At 48.9% G+C, this 22,564-nt stretch overlaps 1 long non-coding RNA gene across 3 annotated transcripts; it reads left to right on the top strand.

Moving 5' to 3' along the window:
• Positions 1–16,463: 16,463 nt before the first annotated feature.
• LOC125943361 (uncharacterized) lies at positions 16,464–18,372 on the top strand. Of its 3 annotated transcripts, none has more exons than XR_007465774.1 (3): positions 16,464–17,413; positions 17,741–18,067; positions 18,286–18,372. It is a non-coding gene; the product is annotated as an uncharacterized LOC125943361 (long non-coding RNA). The 3 variants fall into 3 exon arrangements; XR_007465772.1 differs by having other exon boundaries at positions 17,632–18,067; XR_007465773.1 differs by lacking the exon at positions 18,286–18,372 and adding an exon at positions 18,177–18,220 and having other exon boundaries at positions 17,632–18,067.
• The last annotated feature ends 4,192 nt before the right edge of the window (positions 18,373–22,564 follow it).

Here is a 22,564-nt window from a genome sequence, read left to right as displayed (position 1 = left end):
TTCAAGTGTACCAGATAACTGGAAGAATTCCAACATTATACTAATCCATAAGAATGGAGACGTTAGAGCACTGAAAAATTATAGGCCCATTAGCTTGCTTTCAGTACTGTTTAAAGTATTCACCAAGATAATTTCCAATAGAATCAGGGCAACACTTGAATTAAATCAACAAAGAGAACAGGCTGGCTTCAGGAAGGGATATTCTACGATGAATCATATCCATGTCATAAACCAGGTAATAGAGAAATCTGCGGAGTACAATCAACCTCTCTATATGGCTTTTATAGATTATGAAGAGGCGTTTGATTCAGTAGAGATACCAGCAGTCATAGAGGCATTGCGTAATCAAGGAGTACAGGAGGCATACGTGACTATCTTAGCAAACATCTATAAAGATTCCACAGCCACCTCCGTTTTCCACAAGTAAAGCAGAAAAATACCTATCAAGAAAGGGGTCAGGGAAGGAAACACAATCTCTCCAATGCTATTCACTGCATGCTTAGAAGAAGTATTCAAGCTCTTAGACTGGAAAGGCTTAGGAGTGAGGATAAACGGCGAATATCTCAGCAACCTTCGGTTTGCAGATGACTTTGTCCTATTGAGCAACAATGGGGACGAATTACAAGAAATGATTGAGGACCTTAAATGAGATAGTGTAAGAGTAGGGTTGAAGGTGAATATGCAGAAGACAAAGATAATGTTCAATAGCCTGGCAAGGAAAAAAGAATTCAGGACAGCCAGTCAGCCTGTAGATTCTGTAAAAGAGTACGTTTATCTAGATAAATTATTCAGAGGTGACCCTGATCATGAGAAGGAAACTTACAGAAGAATAAAAATTGGGTTGGAGTGCATACTGCAGGCTGTTAGATACGGACCCTTTCCAGGAATCACCCAAGTTTCCCCACCACCTTAAAAAGGTCGTCGCCTTCCAATTATGGGGCACCGAGGCGTGTCAACCACGCTACCGGACCCGTCAGACAGGTTGGCGACTCCTACCTCACGCACCGCACGTCGAGCTATTGTCTCTCCCCCTGCTTGACTCTTCCCAAAAGTGGAACGGGAGGCTGGCACGGTTCCAGGAAGGAAGCCTTGGTCAAGTGCAAAGCGGTTTTTCGGCTCTGTTGGGCCGTTCCGAGAACATCCCGTCTCCTTCAGCCGAGCGCTTCCAGGCGAGGAGGCAAAGCCGGAGGTAAATCAGCCATCGGACAATGAAGCCCTCGGAGCGTCCCCATTGGCCGAATATGACGACACTTGCACGGGCCAATACCAGGGGAGGAAAATGACGACACCTGAGCTGGCTCGACGATTGGCCAAAAATGACGGGACCCCGAGAGACCCCGAGAGACCGAAGGGGTTAAAAGAGCGACAAATCGAAGAGAGGATAGCTCTTCTTGCCACGGGCCGCAGCGTCCGAGATGCTGCCGGCCGTCCATCACTTTATGACTGTTCAGTATTTTGTATTTTAATCACTGTACATAATGTAAATAAATCCCTCCTGTTTCTCCCAAGTCCGCCTCAACGTCCCCCAACTCCCGCAACCAACGCCTACCAGATCTAATAACTGGTGTCAGCGATAAGGATGAACCTTCGACCGAAGCAGATCTAATAAGGCATTACCAAATCCTGACTGGGAGTTTACCACTGTCGTTAAAAAGAAAAGTGTACAATCATTGCATTCTACCGGTGCTAACATATGAGGCAGAAACTTAGAGGTTAACAAAGAAGCTCGAGAACAAGGACCGCACAAAGAGCGATGGAACGAAAAATGTTAGGCCTAACGTTAAGGGACCGGTAGAGAGCGGTGTGGATCAGAGAACAAGCGGGGATAGCCGATATTCTAGTTGACATTAAGCGGAAGAAATGGAGCTGGGCAGGCCATGTAATGCGTAGGATGGATAACCGGTGGACCATTAGGGTTACAGAATGGATACCAAGAGAAGGGAAGCGCAGTCGAGGACGGCAGAAAACTAGCTGGGGTGATGAAGTTAGGAAATTTGCAGGCGCAAGTTGGAATCAGCTAGCGCAAGACAGTGGTAATTGGAGATCGCAGGGAGAGGCCTTCATCCTGTAGTGGACATAAATATAGGCTGATGATGATGATGATGGTAACATCTAACGCCATCTAGCATTCTGCCCATCTGATCTTGATCTTTCCTTTCGTCATTTAAAACCTTTATCCCTACATTGTACCGTTACCTCCACTTGCAACGACTTCGGTTCGATCAATCTCGTTCCTGAATTTTTTTTTCACCAATGCTCTAAACGTTTCTTACCTTTTCTCGACTGCTGATCAGTTAATCCTTCCATCGTCTTTGAATTTCAACGCTTCAAGAATGTCGATGTTCCTTACGGCTTCCTCTCTGGGTGAATATCTTGGTATTTCATTACGACTTGCCGATCAGTGTGTGTGTGTGTGTTTTTTTTTTCTTTTCTTTTAGCGCCCACATGTCTTTTCCTGTGGCACATACTTGCTCCGGTATGTTTTTGTCCTCAGGCAGCCATCTCAGGCCTCAAATAGCAAGGCACTGCCTTTTGTGTTATCATACATATGGCGTCCGAATCTCCATGTTTGCTGCAAGCACTGCCCTTTCAATTTCACACCGCCGCCTTTCAACCTCAGGCACCGTGCACACTGCGATCGGAAAGTTTCCCGAGTTGGCTAACCCCTTTAGTTATTTGTTTCGCCATCCCCGTCCTTGCAGTGCATCAATTACTCCCCCTCTTAACAGCACTTTTAAATGCGTCTCTAATCTTATCCAACGAGAGAACTGTCCGTCCGTCCCGTAAGAGGATCGCGAGCGACTTTACCTTCGTGCTGTCTGTCGCTTCAACGCGAACGAAGCGGCGAAAACACAGCGCGCGGAGCTATCGGCACACACTGTCCGCTTCGCAGATCGCTTTCAAGATACTGTCCGCGCGCCCGTGCCAGAGTACGTTTGATCGGTCCGTGCCGCCGCCGGAGTCCTTAGATCACGGTTCATAATGGTTCGACACGGATGGACAAGGAACTGCAGCCATAACGGCTTATGGTGATCGGAACGTCATCAGCGCACCTGGCGCCGCCACCTGCAGTAGTTTGCTTGCGTTATCCACGGCCGCGCTCAACTGGCGCGCGCGTGCCAGTCGAGCCCGGCCGTGCGTTATCACCTGTGCACCTTGCGCCGCCGTCCGCACGTGTCACCGCAGCGCTGTCCTTTGTACTTGTCGGATCGAGCGTCGTGACACTGATAATGGCACCGGGCTGCGTGGAGATGAGCAAGTGGCACAATGCTTACGTATACTTAGACAACTCCAGGAGGAGTTTCTGCGTGATTTTTTTTTGAACGAAGTTCAGAAGTGGTATATTGCCGTTATATCAGCTGTGCTTCCCAATAACCCCAGATAACCCTATTTTACACCCGGTTTATGTTTAGTGTAAACAGGGGTAATGTTTAGTGCGATGTGTGGTGAAACGTTACCGTTCTGGGCTGGATCAGAAGCGTTGCAAATAATTACTGAACGCTCCTTGGTTTTCGCTATTCTTTCGTTAAAACGAGATTTGTAGTAAGTTTCTATGGTGGCCTCGATGAGCTACAAAAGGCACATTGTTTATATTTGTTTAATAATAGCGACAGACAATGTATAACGCCTATATTATGTAGGGAAATTTCAGGCCTTAGCAGTAAACTACGTATGCAGGCTATCCGCAGCGCTACAACTACATGTGTCTTAAGAACGCAGAATTTAACATGCTACCCTTGGGGAACTGTAAGCCGCAACAAGATCACATCTAGTGACAATGGGGGGAATATTATGGCCAATATTCTCGCAAAGTAGAATGCGCGTGGATGAATTACGGCATTTGTAAAATTTATTTACCAAGAGCGCGAATGGGTTATATATGCCGGAAAGCTTCAGACGGACCAGCCATGTACAGGCAACGAGTGAAAGTGTGTTATTTAATTACGGGCACCTGAAATGTTTAGTGCTCGAAAGAAGCACCTTTGCTGAAAGTTGGGTTCTGCAGGGTCACACAAGTGAACGCAACAGATCGCGCCCGGCTTTCCCTCAAACCTCACAGCGTCTCAAATGTTCCCGTCGGGAAAAAGAAATTGTTTTTCACGGAATTCATTTATCACGTTGCGCTATATAGGACGAGGTATGCGATGGCATTTCTTTGCCCTCGCACAATCTGGCTAGCTAGCTTCGTACCGACGTGAGAGAAAGCAAAGGCAGCTGTGGCACAACAGCGTTGCATTGCCCTCGAGAGGAAGTTGCGTGACCTCCTACAAAATGAAAGGTAGCATAGCAAAATATGAAACTCTTTCTTCCTGACGAAAATTAAATCACTCCACATGGACTGAACGCGCACACGTGTCAAAAAAAGGAAACGTACCGGTATTCGCAAGGCAAACTTGTTGCTGTCCAGCGCTTTAAGCACATCACGAAAGATGCCGTTCTCGAGATGTTAGGTGGTGCACTCCTTTAGCGGAATTGCAGCGCGGCATTTTGCTACAATCTGGCATGATGAATCAGCAGCTTTAGACGGTCCGGCGCGATGCAAGCGGAAACTGCTATGAAAACAGTTCCGGCTTGCACGGTTCGGAAATGTGAAAACAGAAATTGTGTGGCTGAGTGTCAGGTCCCACATAGGTTTGCCTGGCGGGTTTGCGGTGTTATAAAATGTCTGGAACTTCTGGTAGAACGGCGGACAAAATGAGCGGGCAAAGCAATGTTACGCAGTCTTGTGCTGCTGTGCGGACCTTCGCAATGTAATTAAAGTTGATTACTCCTTCCGCGACACAGCTCAGCCCTGCAGGCTCAGCCCTAACCGGACTCTTCTTTTTATTGCAATAGGAATTATATGGACACTTCAAGCGGATTTCTGCCGTCGGCGTCGCCGTCGCCATGAGATTCCGTGTAAAGTAAAAGCGCGATAAAATCGACGCCGCGCGCCGTATGTGCGAGTGAAAGCGCGTGGGGGACGCGCGCTATCACGGAGAGTAAACGCGACTTCCGTCGCGCGAAAGGCCATGGGGGTATGGGAGGGAGGGAGGGGGGCAACGCTGTGCTGCGGCACCAAATGCGTATCTTGCAACCGGGCGCAACGGGAACTGGCCACTCAATCTCCCACGTGAAAGGAGGAAATGCTGGAAGGCAGCGCGAGAGGGAGGGGGGGGGGGCAGCTTCTACTCTGCCAACAACTGCGCTTGTACTTTGCGCCGGTACGGGCTGTCGGTGTTGTCGCGCGCACCGTATCTTGAAAGTGATCTTCACACGACTCTGACCTTTGTATGCACTGTGCATTCGCCCCTCAGTTTCCGTTGAAGCGATAGACCGCACGTACCTTCGCTCGCTGTGGCGGCTGCGCTTGCTGCCGGCGTTTTGAAAGTGGTTGTCTGCGGTCATCGAGTGTGATCTATTCATGTTTGCTTGTGCACGCTGACACCACGCTTGTTAATTCAGTTAGTAAGCGAATGTGTCCAAGTTTATGCAGCCGATAAAACTACTATCCCTACTCCGAATAGCTCTCTACTAATTTGCTATCGCAATTGATGCTTCGCCTTTCGGGCGAAACTGCGACATTTTTTTTTCTCCTGCCATAGGTCGTGGGCACACTTCGCTTGCGATGTTTGAAAGCGATGAGAGCTAGTGCTATCGCGTAACAAAAACAGGCGACAACGTTTGCTTTTAGATCAGTTTTCAATATATTTTGTTCTTAAGCGCCTCATACTTATTTGAAACAACAAATTGAGAAGCTTGGGTTTGCTGTTACTTGATCGAATAAGTGGGTGGATCGCTAAATGCACAAGGGAAAAAAGGGTACGTACAAAGGCGCAATAAAATGTTGGCAGATTTCCATGCGTTTTTTTAAACATATTATTGTGATAGCAATTATATGGACACTCAAAGAGGATTTCTGCTGTCGGCGTCGCCGTTGCCGTGAGGTTCCGTATGACGTCAACGGCGATGAAATCGTCGCCGCGCGCCGGACGCTGTATGTGCGAGTGAAAGGGCGCGAGGGACGCGCGCTTTCACGGGGAGCGAACGCACGTCAGAGAGCAAACGCGCAGTCTGCGCCGTCCTCCCTGAAGGGATGCAGAATTAAGCGTCTCTTTCCTCCTTTCCATATATAGAGAGCAAACGCAACTTTTTCCGTCGCGCGAAAGTCTGTGGGGGGACGGGAGGGAGGGAGGGGAGGCGACGTTTAGCTGCGGCACCAAATACGTATTTATATAAAAACGCCGCGCGCGTTCGGTGCGAACGCGGGCAAAACGCCGACGGCGTCGACAACAGTTCTGCGCGTTGCTGCTGCATGTCCAAGTTTATACAGCTGATAAAACTACTATCCTTACTCCGTATAGCTCTCTACTAATTTGCTATCGCAATTGGTGCTTCGCATTTCGGGTGAAACTGCGACAATTCTTTTTTAAAATTTTTACGCTGATTGAGTGATACTTTTCAAGTGGTTTCCAGTAGTCTGAAAGTGCGTTGAACAGAAATAGTCTGATGCTAACGTAAATAAACATACCATTTCGCTTGAAAGTGGCAACAACATTTATTTGAAAGAAAATAGTTTAAAGCATGCTTCACGATTGAGAAACGTGATAGAGCTGGGTGCAACTAATGTTCGGCATAAGTCGCTCCTCAATGAACTCATGCTATTTTTCTTGTCAGCAAAATTGTTATACATGCAACATCACGTGACTAGAATTATGAGCCAACTGTAAAGCTTGCATTCAACTACAACGCCGCTTAATGGAAGCGAAAGTTTGCGAGTGAGACCCACTATCGTGCTTCGTTTGCAAAGCTGCGTAATCTTAAATTCTTTTGTACATTTTATGTTATCATATATATAGACTCCCTTTAAGACCAACTTGAAGGGACCTTGAAAGTTTGTTCGTCTTGACAGAAGCGCCCCCCAAAAAATAATTGGCAACATGGCCAGGTGCACCCAAATATCTTACTTCAAAACGGTAAATGCAGTAGACTTATAAAGGGCGTGAAGTGACATCAAAAGCATTTATTTAGCTCAATTTATTATAAAACAGTCTTCAAGTGGTATTGTTGCTTGGTTTCATCCAGTCCGTGATGGATCGTGGTCGCTTCTGTGCAAATCGGCGATCTGTGCAAACCTGTAATGATCTTAAAAATCATTCAGTGCCTTCGCGCTGCTGGAAAGCGTTCACTAGGGAGTTCAAGCAGGCATTTGCTGCCTCACAGGTGGCCCACACCGGTGGCGAGGCCTCCAGGATCAGACACTCCTAACGTTCGTCTGAAACATCTGAAGCGGTTCGTTTTAAGCGGTTTTTTTTTGTTTTTTTTTGTTTTTTGTTTGCATGGAGTCTATAGAACACCAAACATACTTTAACATGTTCTTCGTTATATGCGATAATTTGGCTTAAACTAGTTCGCTGTAACGAGAGTTCACTTTATATATATATATATATATATATATATATATATATATATATATATATATATATATATAATTTCGTGCTTCAATGCATAAAGCGACGTTTTGTTAAGAAACTAACTGGAACGCCAATACATTTATCCGCATAGTTCGGGAATTCATATCTCGAAACTGGTGTCATCCGGAGAATTCGTTCCAAGTGGATCCGCCTTGCGAACTCCACGGCTACAATTTGTAAATTGCAATATGCGCCATCAGGTAATTAGTTAAACACTTAATTAGTGAATTTTTGGTGATTAGACGATTATGCATTTCAATTTTTTTGTGCAAGTAATGTCCGCCTCTTCGAGTAGACCAGCTCTGAACTAGAATTGTGCTATCTACCCCAGGCAACCTTTAAGAATTTTTGAAAGTGTTCGCTGAAACACCCTGTATATACGAGCAGAAGGAAAACCGACGCGGGCCTGCATTTTGTTAATCACGACCATAAAAAGCTACCCAATGAAAAAAGGCCAATGATTAAATCATTCATCCAAAAAATTGGAGAGTTAGAATTGCCCCGCACAAGGCCCTAGGGGTAAGAAAATGGCCTCCAGTGCTTGTCGAATGGGTGGTACAGTTGAGCTGCTGAGAGCGGCGCCGAGCCCCTCTTTAAAAAATGGAGAGGGAGGGTAGGCCTCCACCCCTGACTTTAAGCACTGGGCCGATCGATACTGAAATATGCATGTGTTAGATGATATATTTCTTACTGACAACCAAATATATTTCTTACTGAAGGTCCAAAAGTGACCGACGAAATGCATAGGCGCTCCAGTTAACTTTTTAGGGAAAACGCTGTTTTATACATTGAAGCACAAAGTTAACTGGAACGCCGATGCATTTCGTCGGACACTTTGAAAATTAATATCTCGAAACTGGTTCAGTCCTGAGAATTCGTTCCAAGTGGATACGCCTTGCGAACTCGGCGTCTATAATTCGTAGATTGAAAGATGTGCCGCAAAATAATTAATCAGAAATTAGTGTAACTATGTTAATTATTCAATTAGGTGTTTTGATTTCTCGTAAAAGTAATGGCCGCCTCATCGAGTAGTTTAGATCAAGGATTATAATTGTGCTATCTGCCACAGGCAATTTTTAAAAAAATTGGTGAAGCTAAAATGAAACACCCTGTATAAATAATCTAATATATTTCTTTAGTAGAGCTATGCGCTCCCCTGTGTGACTTCGTGTCCGCTTCATTTCCAGTGTCCGTTTCATCCCTGTGGCGTCTTACTATACTTAGCGCAAGAAAAAATGAGTAATATATTTCTCTACTGTTGTGGCTAATTCTGTGAACACAATTAATCGTTGAACTGATGTTGGTTTTCGTATTTTCATTTTCAATTTGCGTACAATTTTACCTCCCTACAATATTGCCGTCTTGGCGCTGTAGCTATACCTGCGATAAACAAATGATCCAATAAATAAATAAATAAATAAATAAATAAATAAATAAATAAATAAATAAATAAATAAATAAATAAATAAATAAATAAAGTTGACATAGTCTACCTAAATTGCACTGCAATATCTATGAGTAGAATTTTTTTTTTTTTTTTGCTTTGAAAGTCGCGTAACATAATTTGGAATTTTCTGTCTATTGCAATTTAACATATTCATTGTTGGAGGTGCAAGGTAATATTTTTCATCTGTATTCGTCGTGCATACGAGTAGTTCTGTTTGCAGCTTATTCTGCATATTGAGAAGAACCTCTGCGCGCGAGTGAAGCATCACAACCAAGCTGTCATGTGCCGCATTACTTGCTCAAAAGCGGCTTACAATTTTTAACACGAAAGTGTTTTATGCCGGGGTCCACCAAGACTTCACTGACGTATTTCCGTCACGGAAATACGTCATAGAACATAATACAAAGAAAGAAACCAGAAGAAAAAGTTCCACAAACATGCAAAATTTGGAAATCGAACCCACGACCTCTCGGTCCGCGACGATAGATCGCCGAGCGTTTAACCCATTGCGCCACAAACGCATTTGCAGAGAGCTACACAGACGCGCCTTATATATCTAACACTCCTCCGTGTACCCGCGCTCTTGCTCGGGGCGGTGCCGCCGCCTACGAGCAGAAAAGAGAAGTACTGCATTATGACACTAACGCGCACCGACAGTGAACGCTTCGGTGGTCTCAGCACTACGACGCCTCGATGCCAGCATTCGAAGGGACGCTGGCATCAAGAAGCACTACCAACGCCACCTAGGGTGGGCGTTCACCGTACTCAGCACAGCGGAGCGTGGCCTCCGCAATTAGCTCTGAAAATGTTTCTGAAGTTGATCGCGGAGGCTGCAATTACGACGCGCTGTACGCGCTGATTTGACTCGGTGACGATTCAGTTACGTGCTTTGTCTTGCGCGTTGTATTAGTGTGTCAGTTACGTGCTTCGTCTTTCGCGTTGTGCTAGCGTGTGCAGCGTAGTGCAGCTTCCATATGCACGACGGTTGCTCATGGTCATCGACGTTGGTAGTCGTGATGGAGGAGACGTGCCACCAGGCGTCAGCGTGGGTGCATCAACGCCTAAGGGCGCTTTAGCCACAAAACACCAATAGACATTATATATCAATGTGCAATAAACATTACACTACTTCTGTGAAGACACGTTTCACTTTCGTGTTCTATACCGATTCCTATATAAGAGGGATCAACCACATGTTTTTTTCCTTCAAACCGGCGTTCTTATTCATTATTATTATTATTATTATTATTATTATTATTATTATTATTATTATTATTATTATTATTATTATTATTATTATTATATTTTTTTTGACGCTCGGAATCTCACGCTTGAGGTACAACTGTCAACAGCCCGTTTGAACACATTCTGAGACGGCTCGTAATATGCGCGCGCTCGGTTGGAGTCATTGCTCCGGGAAATACGCTGCGTGAATGCGTCGCCTTCTGCGAGCCCAAATTAACATTTCCGACCAAGACGATGGCGACAGGAAGGCTGAGCAGTCGCGACGCATCAGATCGCCGAAGGACACGTGCCTCTGCAGAACGGGGGCGCTGGATGCGCGGCTTTTTTTCTGGCGGCCAGTCTGCGCGGCCCGGAGGCATGCGCTGCTGCTGCGGAGACCACGTTCAGCACATCCTGATGGAATGCGAACGGATTCACCCAGCGAGCACAGTACGTAACTTCCACAAACGCTTAGTGAACGAAAGCCTCAACCGGTCAGCAGTCGAGATAAGCAAAGAGACGTTTCGAGTATTTTTTTTTTTTTTTTTTTGGGGGGGGGGGGGGGGGAGCACGAAAGAAATTGATACGACCGCATCTGTTACAAGCATAGGTAGCGGTACAAGGTAGACACAGAAGTATTGAAGGAGCAGAAAAAAGATTAAGGTGATGTATACAAAAATGCTAGAATTAAAAACGTGTACGCGTATAGCATACCTGATTAAAAAAAGCAGGCTAAGTGACTACTTATCACCACCCCTTTTCAAAGGGGATGTCATCATGAGCAAAACGGCCATCGCGCACGACCACTTGATTGCCAATTTGTCACTTTGTTTCGACGTAAAGTTAAAAAAGACAGAAACGACCCTAATCCTTGATTTAGGTGTCTTGTAATGGCACTCGCACCTCGGCGTTGGTGTATCCTGGTGTATTATTTGGGTAACTTTTTTTTTCTTGTGTTAACATTGTGTTATTAAAGTGAAGTACGACACAGACACAGAGAGAGAGACAGAAGAAAGGGGAAAGGTAGGGAGGTTAACCAGATGGGAAGACCCGGTATGCTGTCCTACGCCGGGGAAGGGGAGGGGGCGGTAAAGTGACAGGGAAGTAGAGATAGAGAAAGAAAAGAGCACAGATACACAATCACAGTCGGTCACTGTCACCGCACAGCACAGTAGCACTTGCAGCGCTATAAACATGTGTTCAGGCTACAGCCGCTTGTCTAAGTCTGTTGCCCTTAAAACAGACACAGAGAATACTGGTGAATTCTTGATGTAAACGATGTGAACTACACTACACTACAGAACACTAGGCCCGGCATCCTCGTCGTCGGAAACTCGACGGTACACAACACTTGGCCCGGCGTCATCATCGTCTACTTCCATGGCGAACGGAACGGGCGGGAAACCGAACTTGGAGGAGCGAGCGAACGGAACTGGCGGGAAACAGCCACGCACATGGAGCCCAACAACCACGCACATGGGTGTACGGCAATTAGTGATTTCTCATTATTTTAACGCAATAGCGTTAAAGGCCCCCGTGTCGCAGAAAATCCGGCGTCGGCGCTGGTGTCGGCGTCCGTGGCGGAGAAAATCATCCCCAACGGGCCCAACCACCCCGACCGCGCAGGCCCTCCGCGTGGCGCTAAGTGTTAGTGAAGGAGGAAATCATCCCGAACCACCCTGACCGCGCAGGCCCTCCGCGTGGTCAGGAAACTCAAACACAAACCCCTTTTCCAGCAGCAGTGTTGGGGTTCCTTGAGTATTTCTTGCTTAGCGCTCGAACTCTTGCTTGTCTTCTGTCTTTGTGGTGTGTCGCATGCATGTTTCGAGGTATTGGAGCGACTGAAATAGAGTCACGGAGAAGTGGCGGCAATCGGGCTTTCACGTCTGAGTCTGCTATAAAGTTTTCGCTGTATGCGAGTTTGCGAAGTACTGCTCTTCCTGTTTGAGTCAGCTTAAGGCGTTCCAGCTGGCTGGCCCTGTGCGCTTCACTCATTTCTTCCCAGGTGTTATGGAGGCCAAGTTTGAGTAGTGTCGTGGTTGAGGTCGTACTGGGAAGTCCTAGTGCGCTCTTGATTGCCTTTCTGATGACGATGTTGAGTTTTTCAATTTCAGCTTTCTTGAGGAGTAGATACGGGGTGCCATATGTTATCCGGCTTATAAGGAGTGCTTGGATAATTTGGACGGTTTCTTGCTCTTTAAGTCCTCTTCTTTGAGTGGTTATACGGCTAATGAGATGAGTTACTTGTGTTAGGGTCTTCTGAAGCTTCGGAAGTGTAGCTGCGCCAGAACCATCTTTATGTAGGGTGAGGCCAAGGACGCGGAGGGAGTCAACTTGAGGTATATCGATTCCATTGAGTGTGACGTTGGGATCTGGATCGACGTAGGCTGGTGGTCTTCCCCGGGTCCTTGCCTTGAGTATAAGTAGCTCTGATTTTTCGGGGGCGCACTGGAGACCGCATCTTGATAGGTACTGTTCTATCAGATCGATTGCCTCTTGGAGGGTAGTTTGCTGTCGGCCGGTTGTCGACGCTTTTGTCCATAACATAATATCGTCGGCGTATATTGCATGGCTTAAACCTTCGATGTCATCGAGTTGTTGCGGGAGCTTAATCATAGCGAGGTTGAACAGCAAAGGTGAAATGACTGACCCTTGTGGAGTGCCTTTGTTGGGCATTTCGAATTTGTCGCTTAGGATGTTGCCGATGCCCACCGTAGCCGTGCGATCCTTGAGAAAGTCCTGTACGTATTGGTAGGTCCGGATTCCGCAGTTTGTGTCTTGGAGATTCTGGAGGATTGCATCATGCTTCACATTATCGAAGGCTCCTTTTACATCTATTGCTAAAATAGACAACTTTTTGTGGCGTTCTAGGTAGTCCAAGAGCTCTTCCTCGAGCTGTAAAAGTATATCTTGGGCTGAGAGGAGCTGTCGGAAGCCAAACATTGTGTCAGGCATGAGTCCTGAGTCTTCGAGGTATGTGGTGAGGCGATCGTGAACGATGTGTTCGAGAAGCTTTCCAGCGCAGGAAGTCAGGGAGATGGGCCGTAGGTTGCTGATCTGTAGTGGCTTGTTGGGTTTTGGCATCATAATGACTTCTGCGTGCTTCCATTCTGCTGGGAGCTTACCTTCTTCCCAGCAGTTATTCATGTAGTCGAGGATCCCATTTAGGGCCTTGTCCGGGAGGTTTCGTAGGATCCTGTTGGTCACCTTGTCATTTCCTGGCGACGTGTTACGGGTCAATTTGGCAAGAGCGGCGTGAAGTTCAGGAAGCGTAAAAGGGCTGTCGAGGGTCAGGTTTGGTTCGCATTTGTACGGTCGGGGATCCGAGACCTTGGGGGCATTGTCTCCGACAAGTTTACGCTTGAGTTCTTCCAAAATTTGTTTCTCAGTTCCTGGGTGAGAGTGAATGATTTTCTTGAGGTCATGCCTTTCTTGTGTCTTGGTTTTGGTGGTAGCTAGAAGGGCTCGCAGGATATGCCAGGTCTTCTTTGTGCTGAGTGTGCCTTGAAGTTGGTCGCACAGTTTATGCCAGTTCTGACTGCTGAGTTTATCTCCGTATTCTTCTGCTTGCTTTGTTATGTGGGCGATCCGTTTCTGCAGTTTGCGGTTATGTTTCATCTTTTTCCACCGCCTCAGTAGGCCTCTTCTGGCATCCCAAAGATGTAGGAGATGAGAGTCTACGGCCGGTGTGTCCATTGTGAGTTGGATGACTTTAGTGTGCTTCTCCGCCGTCTTGACCACTTCGGTGAGCCACTCTTCAATATTTTTGATGTTCTCTTCTATGTCACGCTCTCTAAAGGCCTTCCAGTCCGTCAGCCTTGCCGTTCCGGCTCTTCTCGGCTTCTTATGGTGCAGGATTTCTAGCTGAAGGATGTGGTGATCGCTGCCGAGATTTTCTTCCAGTCGGGTCCATTCGGCCTTAGAGATACCTATTGTAAAGGTGAGGTCGGGATTTGTATCCCTGGATACACTGTTGCCTATTCGAGTCTTTAGTTTAGGAACATTCCAGAGTGTGAGGTGATTCTGTTGTGCCGAATCGTGCACTCGCGCTCCTTTCTTGGTTGTGTGCTGGTAACCCCATGCTGTGTGGGGGGCATTAAAATCCCCCATAATTACAAGTTTATGGCTTTTAGATAGCCTTCTGGCTTCCGTGATGAACTTTACAAAGTCAGATAACGGATCCCTGGGTGGACTATATAAGCATAGGACATATAGACTTTGGTGTGTCTTCTTCTCAGGTAGCACTTCCACTAGGGTGTGTTCCACGGTTGTTCCCTGGATTGTGTGATCTTGCGTGGTGAGATTTTTCTTCGTCAGGATGGCTGTTCTCTGAGATCCGGTGTGTGTATCATATCCCTGTATGCGTAGATTGGTCTGATAAGTTTCTTGGATAGCGATGATATCTGGTTGTTCCTGTTTGGTCAGTTCCTGGAGGTTTGTTCTTTTGGTTCGTATAGAGCGACAGTTCCATTGCCACAACTTCATTGGAAGTTGTGGGAGAATAAACTTTAATTCAAAGAGCACGCAAGCGTAGGTAGCTCCTCCACTCTGCAGTGGGTGGTCCCCTCAGTCCAGGAGTCCAGCGGCCTTAGCTGCCCTTCTCGCTCGATTGACCAGGTTGAGCTGGTCCGTCGAGTCGGAGCTGGACAGCGCTGCCTCCCATTGCCGTGTGGTGTGGTGTGTTATGGGTGTGAGCTGTGGTGTGTTTGCGCAAGCCCATACCATGTGGTAAAGCGTTGCAGATTGGTCACAGTGTGGACATTTATAGGAATACAGCGCAGGGTGTATGGCGTGGTAAAGACTCAAATGTGGATATGTGTTTGTTTGGAGTTTTCGCCATATTACGGCTTCCTCTCGTGTCAGAGCATTATGCGGTGGGAGTAGTGTTCTTCGTGAAAGGCGATAGTGTTGTAGGATGTGAGTGTAGGTCAATGGTATGGGCTCTGGTTGGAACTGCTCGGCGCGGTCATCTCGCGGCTCCCGGTGTGCATGCGCTCGGGCGTAGGCGTGTGCCTGCTGATTGCCGCGTAAGGACTCATGCCCCGCAGTCCACACGATTTGTATGTATGGTGGCAGCTGGTGTGCTCCAGTCAGAATGGAGCACACCAGCTTCTCCTAAAACGAGGGGAGCCCTCTAGCAACCGATGACGATGGCCGCTAGAGGGCTCCCCCGTTTTAGGAGAAGCGCAGCGATACACTGGCGCCCAAGAAACGGCCTTTGGTGTCGGGCGGTCGGGTAAATTCTTTGTTTCCACGATGGTAAAGTGGTCGAAAGTGCATAATGCTGGCGAGGTCACCAGGTAGGCGGGTTTGACTCTGTCGATAGCCACGACTTCTGCACGTCCGTTGAGCTCGATGGTGACAGTTTTTTCTGTTCGGCTGAGCACCTTGAAAGGGCCGTCATAGGGAGGCGTAAGGGATGGTCAGATTTCACGCCAGAAGAAAACGCGGCTCGCTGTAGTCATGTCCATGCTGACAAAAACGCCAGTCGACGATGCATCCCGGCTAGGGCAAGGACACAGGCGTGAAAAGAGGAAGCGGAGCTGTTGAACGTAACTGTCTGGATCGGGCGTGGCGACAATATAGCTGGCGCGAAAAATTCACCAGGCATACGCAAAGTTGTGCCATAGACCAACTCCGCAGTTGTGCGGCCGAGGTCCTCCTCGAAAGACGAGCGCACGCCAAGCAGGACGAGAGGAAGATCTTCAGCCCAAGAAGCGCGAGCCATCAAGGCGGCTTTAAGTTGACGATGAAGGCGTTCGAACATTCCATTGGCCAATGGGTGGTACGCGTTAGTATGGACATGGCGGACGCCAAGCAGGCACGTGAGTTCGCGGAAGAGATCGCATTCAAACTGTCGGCCGCGATCGGTGGTAACAATGCTGGGGCATCCGAAGTGTGAGATCCAGCCACTGACAAACGCTGAAGCCACGTTAAGAGCCGTGACGTCGGTGAGAGGAAAGGCCTCAGGCCAGCGGGTAAAACGGTCCTCACAAGTGAGGATGTAGCGAGCACCTCCGGATGATGGGAGTGGGCCAACAATATTAGGGTGCCTCGATGCCAGCGCCGCCGGCGGCGCTGGGCATCGAGGCACCCTAAACGATATCGATGTGAACGTGATCCAACCGAGCGTCGGGTGGGCGAAATGAGTGAATTGGCGATTTCGTGTGTCGTGTCGTCTTGGAGCATTCACGCGCCCAGCGGCGCACGTCAGAGTTAACACTTGGCCACACAAAGCTGGTCGTAATGAGACGCAGCGTAGCACGAACTCCGGGATGACTTACGCCGTGAAGCCTGTCGAGTATTTGACGGCGGAGCCGGAGTGGGAGAAACGGACGTGTTCGACCCCGTGAGACGTCGCAAGCGATGGTGCCCGAAGAAAATGTCGCAGTTTCACCCGAAAGGCGAAGCATCAATTGCGATAGCAATTAGTAGAGAGCTATACGGAGTAAGGATAGTAGTTTTATCAGCTGTATAAACTTGGACATGCAGCAGCACCAGCAACGCGCAGAACTGTTGTCGACGCAAGCGGCGTTATACCCGCGTTCGCACCGAACGCGCGCGGTGTTGTTTCGGCTCTCGGTGGCGTTTGGGCCAAGAAATCACCAAGCCCATCGATGAGTACATCCAGTAGAAGGAAGTAGGAAAACGGTTTAATTTACACTATGTACACTGGCTCCGAGTACGGAAGCCCACTCCATCAGGAGCACATTCAACGTCTCACTTCGTATCAGGTCACGTCGACCCCCTCTCTGCACCACCAGTCTCCGCTTTTAATCCCTCGGTCTTCCCTAGGAGACTCGACTGGGGAATCTGCTGATCTTGGTGCGGCCAATCAGAGGGGTTGTCGTGTTCACCCCACTCCTCATCTACCGTTGTATCCTCGCGCTCGCCTTTTGCTGCCACTGCGTGATCTTCTGAGAAACCGAGATCGTTGTCGCTCCCACGGTAGCAATTCCTGGAAGTTGGCCTCTCGCCTCAATCCGGTTAACTCGTCATGGCCGATGTCGGGCGCGGTCGCCGTTTGGGCGACGCTAATGAAAGGCGCTGCCTCGTGGCAACATCCAAAGGTGTGCATTCCCGATTCGGGACGCTTGTCAGCTTTCACCGTCGGTGTCGACCACTGTCGCCGTCTGGGCGACGCTGATGAAAGGCACTGCCTCGTGGCAACATCCAAAGGTGTGCATTCCCGATTCGGGACGCTTGTCAGCTTTCACCGTCGGTGTCGACCACTGTCGCCGTCTGGGCGACGCTGATGAAAGGCGCTGCCTCGTGGCAACATCCAAAGGTGTGCATTCCCGATTCGGGAGGCTTTTCAGCTTTCACCGTCGGTGTCGACCACTGTCGCCGTCTGGGCGACGCTGATGAAAGGCGCTGCCTCGTGGCAACATCCAAAGGTGTGCATTCCCAATTCGGGACGCTTGTCAGCTTTCACCGTCGGTGTCGACCACTGTCGCCGTCTGGGCGACGCTGATGAAAGGCGCTGCCTCGTGGCAACATCCAAAGGTGTGCATTCCCGATTCGGGACGCTTGTCAGCTTTCACCGTCGGTGTCGACCACTGTCGCCGTTTGGGCGACGCTGATGAAAGGCGCTGCCTCGTGGCAACATCCAAAGGTGTGCATTCCCGATTCGGGACGCTTGTCAGCTTTCACCGTCGGTGTCGACCACTGTCGCCGTTTGGGCGACGCTGATGAAAGGCGCTGCCTCGTGGCAACATCCAAAGGTGTGCATTCCCAATTCGGGACGCTTGTCAGCTTTCACCGTCGGTGTCGACCACTGTCGCCGTCTGGGCGACGCTGATGAAAGGCGCTGCCTCGTGGCAACATCCAAAGGTGTGCATTCCCGATTCGGGACGCTTGTCAGCTTTCACCGTCGGTGTCGACCACTGTCGCCGTCTGGGCGACGCTGATGAAAGGCGCTGCCTCGTGGCAACATCCAAAGGTGTGCATTCCCAATTCGGGACGCTTGTCAGCTTTCACCGTCGGTGTCGACCACTGTCGCCGTCTGGGCGACGCTGATGAAAGGCGCTGCCTCGTGGCAACATCCAAAGGTGTGCATTCCCGATTCGGGACGCTTGTCAGCTTTCACCGTCGGTGTCGACCACTGTCGCCGTTTGGGCGACGCTGATGAAAGGCGCTGCCTCGTGGCAACATCCAAAGGTGTGCATTCCCGATTCGGGACGCTTGTCAGCTTTCACCGTCGGTGTCGACCACTGTCGCCGTCTGGGCGACGCTGATGAAATGGGCTGCCTTGTGAGGAACGTACAAGTTATACGCTGGCCCAGGTAGATACGTAACAGACTCCTCCGCCACCAAGAGATTCGACCTGAGGGTGACCAGCTGTCAGGTTGCCCGAAGCGTCGAGGTGATGGCCGAGGACCCGTTGCAGCTGGGGTTCCAGCACTCGCGCTTTGCGGTCTTCTTCCTAGGCAAACACGAGCACACACAGACTCTCTGGTCGGTGTGCCCGAGCGACACGCCTACCGGACGCTATTATCCTCGCATCGCTTTGCAAAGTTCTACCGCTCCCCTTTTTTTCGTAGTCAGCCCTCGGAAAGGCAGAATTTAGTCGCCTATCTGAATAAATTCGATAACGATACGTACGAAACACGTTTCTTTGTTTAAAACAAAACCTTGAATCATTGTTTAAAATCCCCGGCTCAAACCGTATGCCTTCTTATTCTGGCTCTCTTTCATATTCTCAACCTTGACTTTAGCTTTTGAAATGCTCATCTCGCGGTGTCAATTTTCGACTGAATTACAGTCCGGCATGCTCTTCACCGCTTTTATTAAGTTGGGCAAGGACGACACCTAGACCACGGTAGCCGGTGGTCTAGCGAGTCAAACACAGGTCGTCAAGTCAAAGCTTCCCTCTTAAAGCAATCCACATATTCCGAATTCGGCCTCTCAATTTTTCCCTTTCGTGCGATACACGCACTAACATTTCTGTCCATAATGGACTCGCAGAAAAGAAATAACAAAAAAAATTTTCCTTAAATTACGGGCTCGAAAGTACACGAAAACTTGGAACTCATTTTAAATTCTTCTACGCACGTTCTAAGCTATACGCAAAATGCTATTGTCTTTACCTTTACGTGCGAGACACGCACCAACGCATTACCTGTGTGTGTCCGAGCAACACACGCTTTAAATGAATGCATGGTAGAACCACTTTCTAAAGTAGTTCAAATAAATAACGGCTCCTCCAAATACCGCGTCTTATCATCCAAAGAAAAAATCTCGCGACCACTTTCCAAAAGTGCACGGATCCTCAAGCGCGCCACTACAGGCTTCTAACAAATACCTCACAAAAATTACACTTCGAAAAACAAAGTTTCAAAATTTCATGGCGCATACCATCTCTTTCCAAATATCGGCGAGCTTTTAAAATAAGCAAGCTAAACAAAGCTAAAAATTTGCTTCTCGCCACGATCTGTAACGATCTCAAACGTCTACACTGACTCTAAAATTAAAGCAACAAACAAACTGTTCACACCAAAATGTTTACGGCTTTTCATTCTGACTAGCCCACGGTTGCGTCTTTAAGCCGTACACGAGGCAGCCTGAAAGCTCGTCTTGTCAACCAGGGAATACAAACGACACCCTCGCTGCTGACCTTGTACGTGCAGGCCACATGCCTTATAGGCATCGCACTTGGCATTCCTTTTCTAGCATGACGAATTTGCGTCGCCTCACTGCCTCGCTCTCCGGTGCCATGCCTTGTGCACCTCGACAACACCGCGAGGGGTAATTGCCCCCGGCCTATTGTCCACCTTCGCGCCGAACGGCCCTTTCTTTTCTTTCTCCTCCGGCGGCTCGGACGCGCTTTGGTCGAAAACATTCCATACGACAAACGCGCCTTACGAACTCTTTCAATGCGCTCCCCACAGGGTTCGGTGGCTTTCGAGTCAATAGGCCGCGTTACCTTTTATTGCGATAGCAATTATATGGACGCTTCAACCGGATTTCTGCCGTCGCCGTCGCCGTGAGGTTCCCTATAAATAAAGTCTTCGCCGCGCGCCGTATGCCCGAGCGGAAGCGTGCGGGGACGCGCGCTATCACGGAGAGCGAACGCACTCAATCACCCACGCGCAAGCAAGGAAGCGGGAAGCCAGCGCCGGAGGGAGCGCGGGGGGGCACTTTTACTCTGCCAACAACCGCGCTCGTCGCTCGTCCGCACCGTATCTTATCTCCACACGGCTCTGACCTTTATATCACGGAGAGCGAACGCACTCAATCACCCACGCGCAAGCAAGGAAGCGGGAAGCCAGCGCCGGAGGGAGCGCGGGGGGGCACTTTTACTCTGCCAACAACCGCGCTCGTCGCTCGTCCGCACCGTATCTTATCTCCACACGGCTCTGACCTTTATGCGCCGTGCATTCGCCGCTCAGTTTCCGTTGAAGCGATAGACCGCACGTACCTTCGCCCGCTGCGCGGCGTATGCGCTCGCTGCCAGCGTTTTGACAGTCGTTGGCTGCAGTCATTCAGTGTGATCTATTCATGTTTGTTTGTGCGCGCTCAAACCACGCTTGTTCATTCAGTTAGTAATAGTCGGGCCACATTTTCCAACGCACGCTACACATGCAATGTTGCCCGGATCGGCAGTGCAGCGCTACAGGTGTGCCCCTTCGCACGCGCTGCCCACGGTAAGCGCTTCTCATCAACACCACCGTTTCACACGCGCCTTCTCGTGGTCATCGAGTCTCTCTTCATGTCGGTCTACTTACGCCGCAGCACACCTGCTTACTTAATCAGCTCATGTTTACTACAATTCATATTGCTACCAAAGCCGCTCACCTTACTTCGTATGACATTGCTGTGTTGCTATCGCATTCATTGCTTCGCCCTTAGGGCGAAACTGTGACATTTTTTGGCCGAATTCCTGAATTTGCGACGCCTCTTAGCACTCTTACTGGTGCTCATTTCCGAGTGCCTTTTCTTTCTTTCAGTTGGCGGTTCCTCACCCCCTTCCTGAAGATCTTTCGGGGAAATCGGAAATATTTCCTCCTCCGGCTTAATTATGTCCCCGGAGCTAGCTATTTCATCTGCTTCTTTAACATGTTTGTCGTCGCAACTCAGTGCCTGATTATCTACCTGAATTTCGGTCGGATAAATCGGAACGATTTCTTCCTCTGGCTTAACTATATCTCCGGCGCCGGCTGTCTCATCCTCTTTTCTTGCACTTTGTTGATCATCATTCGGGCTTTCCCTCTCGTGCTCAACAGGAATACCGAAATGCCGGAGTAACGCACTCTTAGCTTCATCGTAATTGCTGAAGTCTTGATCGGATAGGCGAGCCAAGCAACAGGACACGTTACCGGGAAATACTCCCAATAAACTAAGAGGCCAAAAGTCACGGTCCAGCTCTATCTCTGCGCACACCTGCTCGAAGTAGGCCAGAAAACATTCAATGTTTTCACCTTCCTTAAAATTGCGCAGATTATACCGTGCCTGTTGAACTCTGAGCTGCTGGATTTCCCTTCGCATTTCTTCCATCTGAATTTCGTGCTGCTTCTCTTCCTCTCTTTCTTTTCTCTCGCGCTCCTTCGCTTCCTCCCTTGTTTTACTCTCGGGATGTATCTTTTCCCAGGCATACGTGATCTCATCTTCCTCGAAACCCACTTCGTCAATCGCAGTACGAATTTCGGGCTTTCTCAACTTATGGCTAATATCCATACCGAGCTCTGCTGCTAACAGCAACAGCTCTTCTTTCTTTAACTGTCTAATATTCATGCTTTTCGAGAGCTGACTACAACTTCCCCTGTATTGACCGCATACCTGCCTGGTGGCGCTCAATCACAGCTAATTGCCCGACAGAACCCTGTCCTTATCGTCCAGCAAAACGTAGTCGCTCAAGCACTCACCCAACCTCGAGCGTGTGAAGGCCGTGTCTCCCGGAGCCACGTTCCCAGATCGTGAGGCCTGCCACCCTCTGCTGTTCTTCATTCCGGTTTCCTCGAGTCGTCAGAGACTCCACGCCTTTTCTCGAGCTTGCGAAGGTTCCAAGGTCCGCCGATCCCAGATCATGAGGACTGTCTTCATCTCACCGCTGCCAACCAGTTTGTTGCGGCTCTCGGTGGCGTTTGGGCCAAGAAATCCCCAAGCCCATCGATTAGTACATCCAGTAGAAGGAAGTAGGAAAACGGTTTAATTTACACTATGTACACTGGCTCCGAGTACGGAAGCCCACTCCATCAGGAGCACATTCAACGTCGCACTTCGTATCAGTGCACGTCGACCCCCTCTCTGCACCACCAGTCTCCGCTTTTAATCCCTCGGTCTTCCCTAGGAGACTCGACTGGGTAATCTGCTGATCTTGGTGCGGCCAATCAGAGGGGTTGTCGTGTTCACCCGCGTCTAGAACAAATTTACATAACACGGGCCACTGTCAACTACCCATTCGCCGTACGTATAGCATATCTCGCGCAGAGACTGGCAA

This window comes from Dermacentor silvarum, chromosome 2 (assembly GCF_013339745.2).
Source record: "Dermacentor silvarum isolate Dsil-2018 chromosome 2, BIME_Dsil_1.4, whole genome shotgun sequence".
NCBI lineage: Eukaryota > Metazoa > Arthropoda > Arachnida > Ixodida > Ixodidae > Dermacentor > Dermacentor silvarum.
This window is presented reverse-complemented; position numbering and strand designations above follow the sequence as displayed.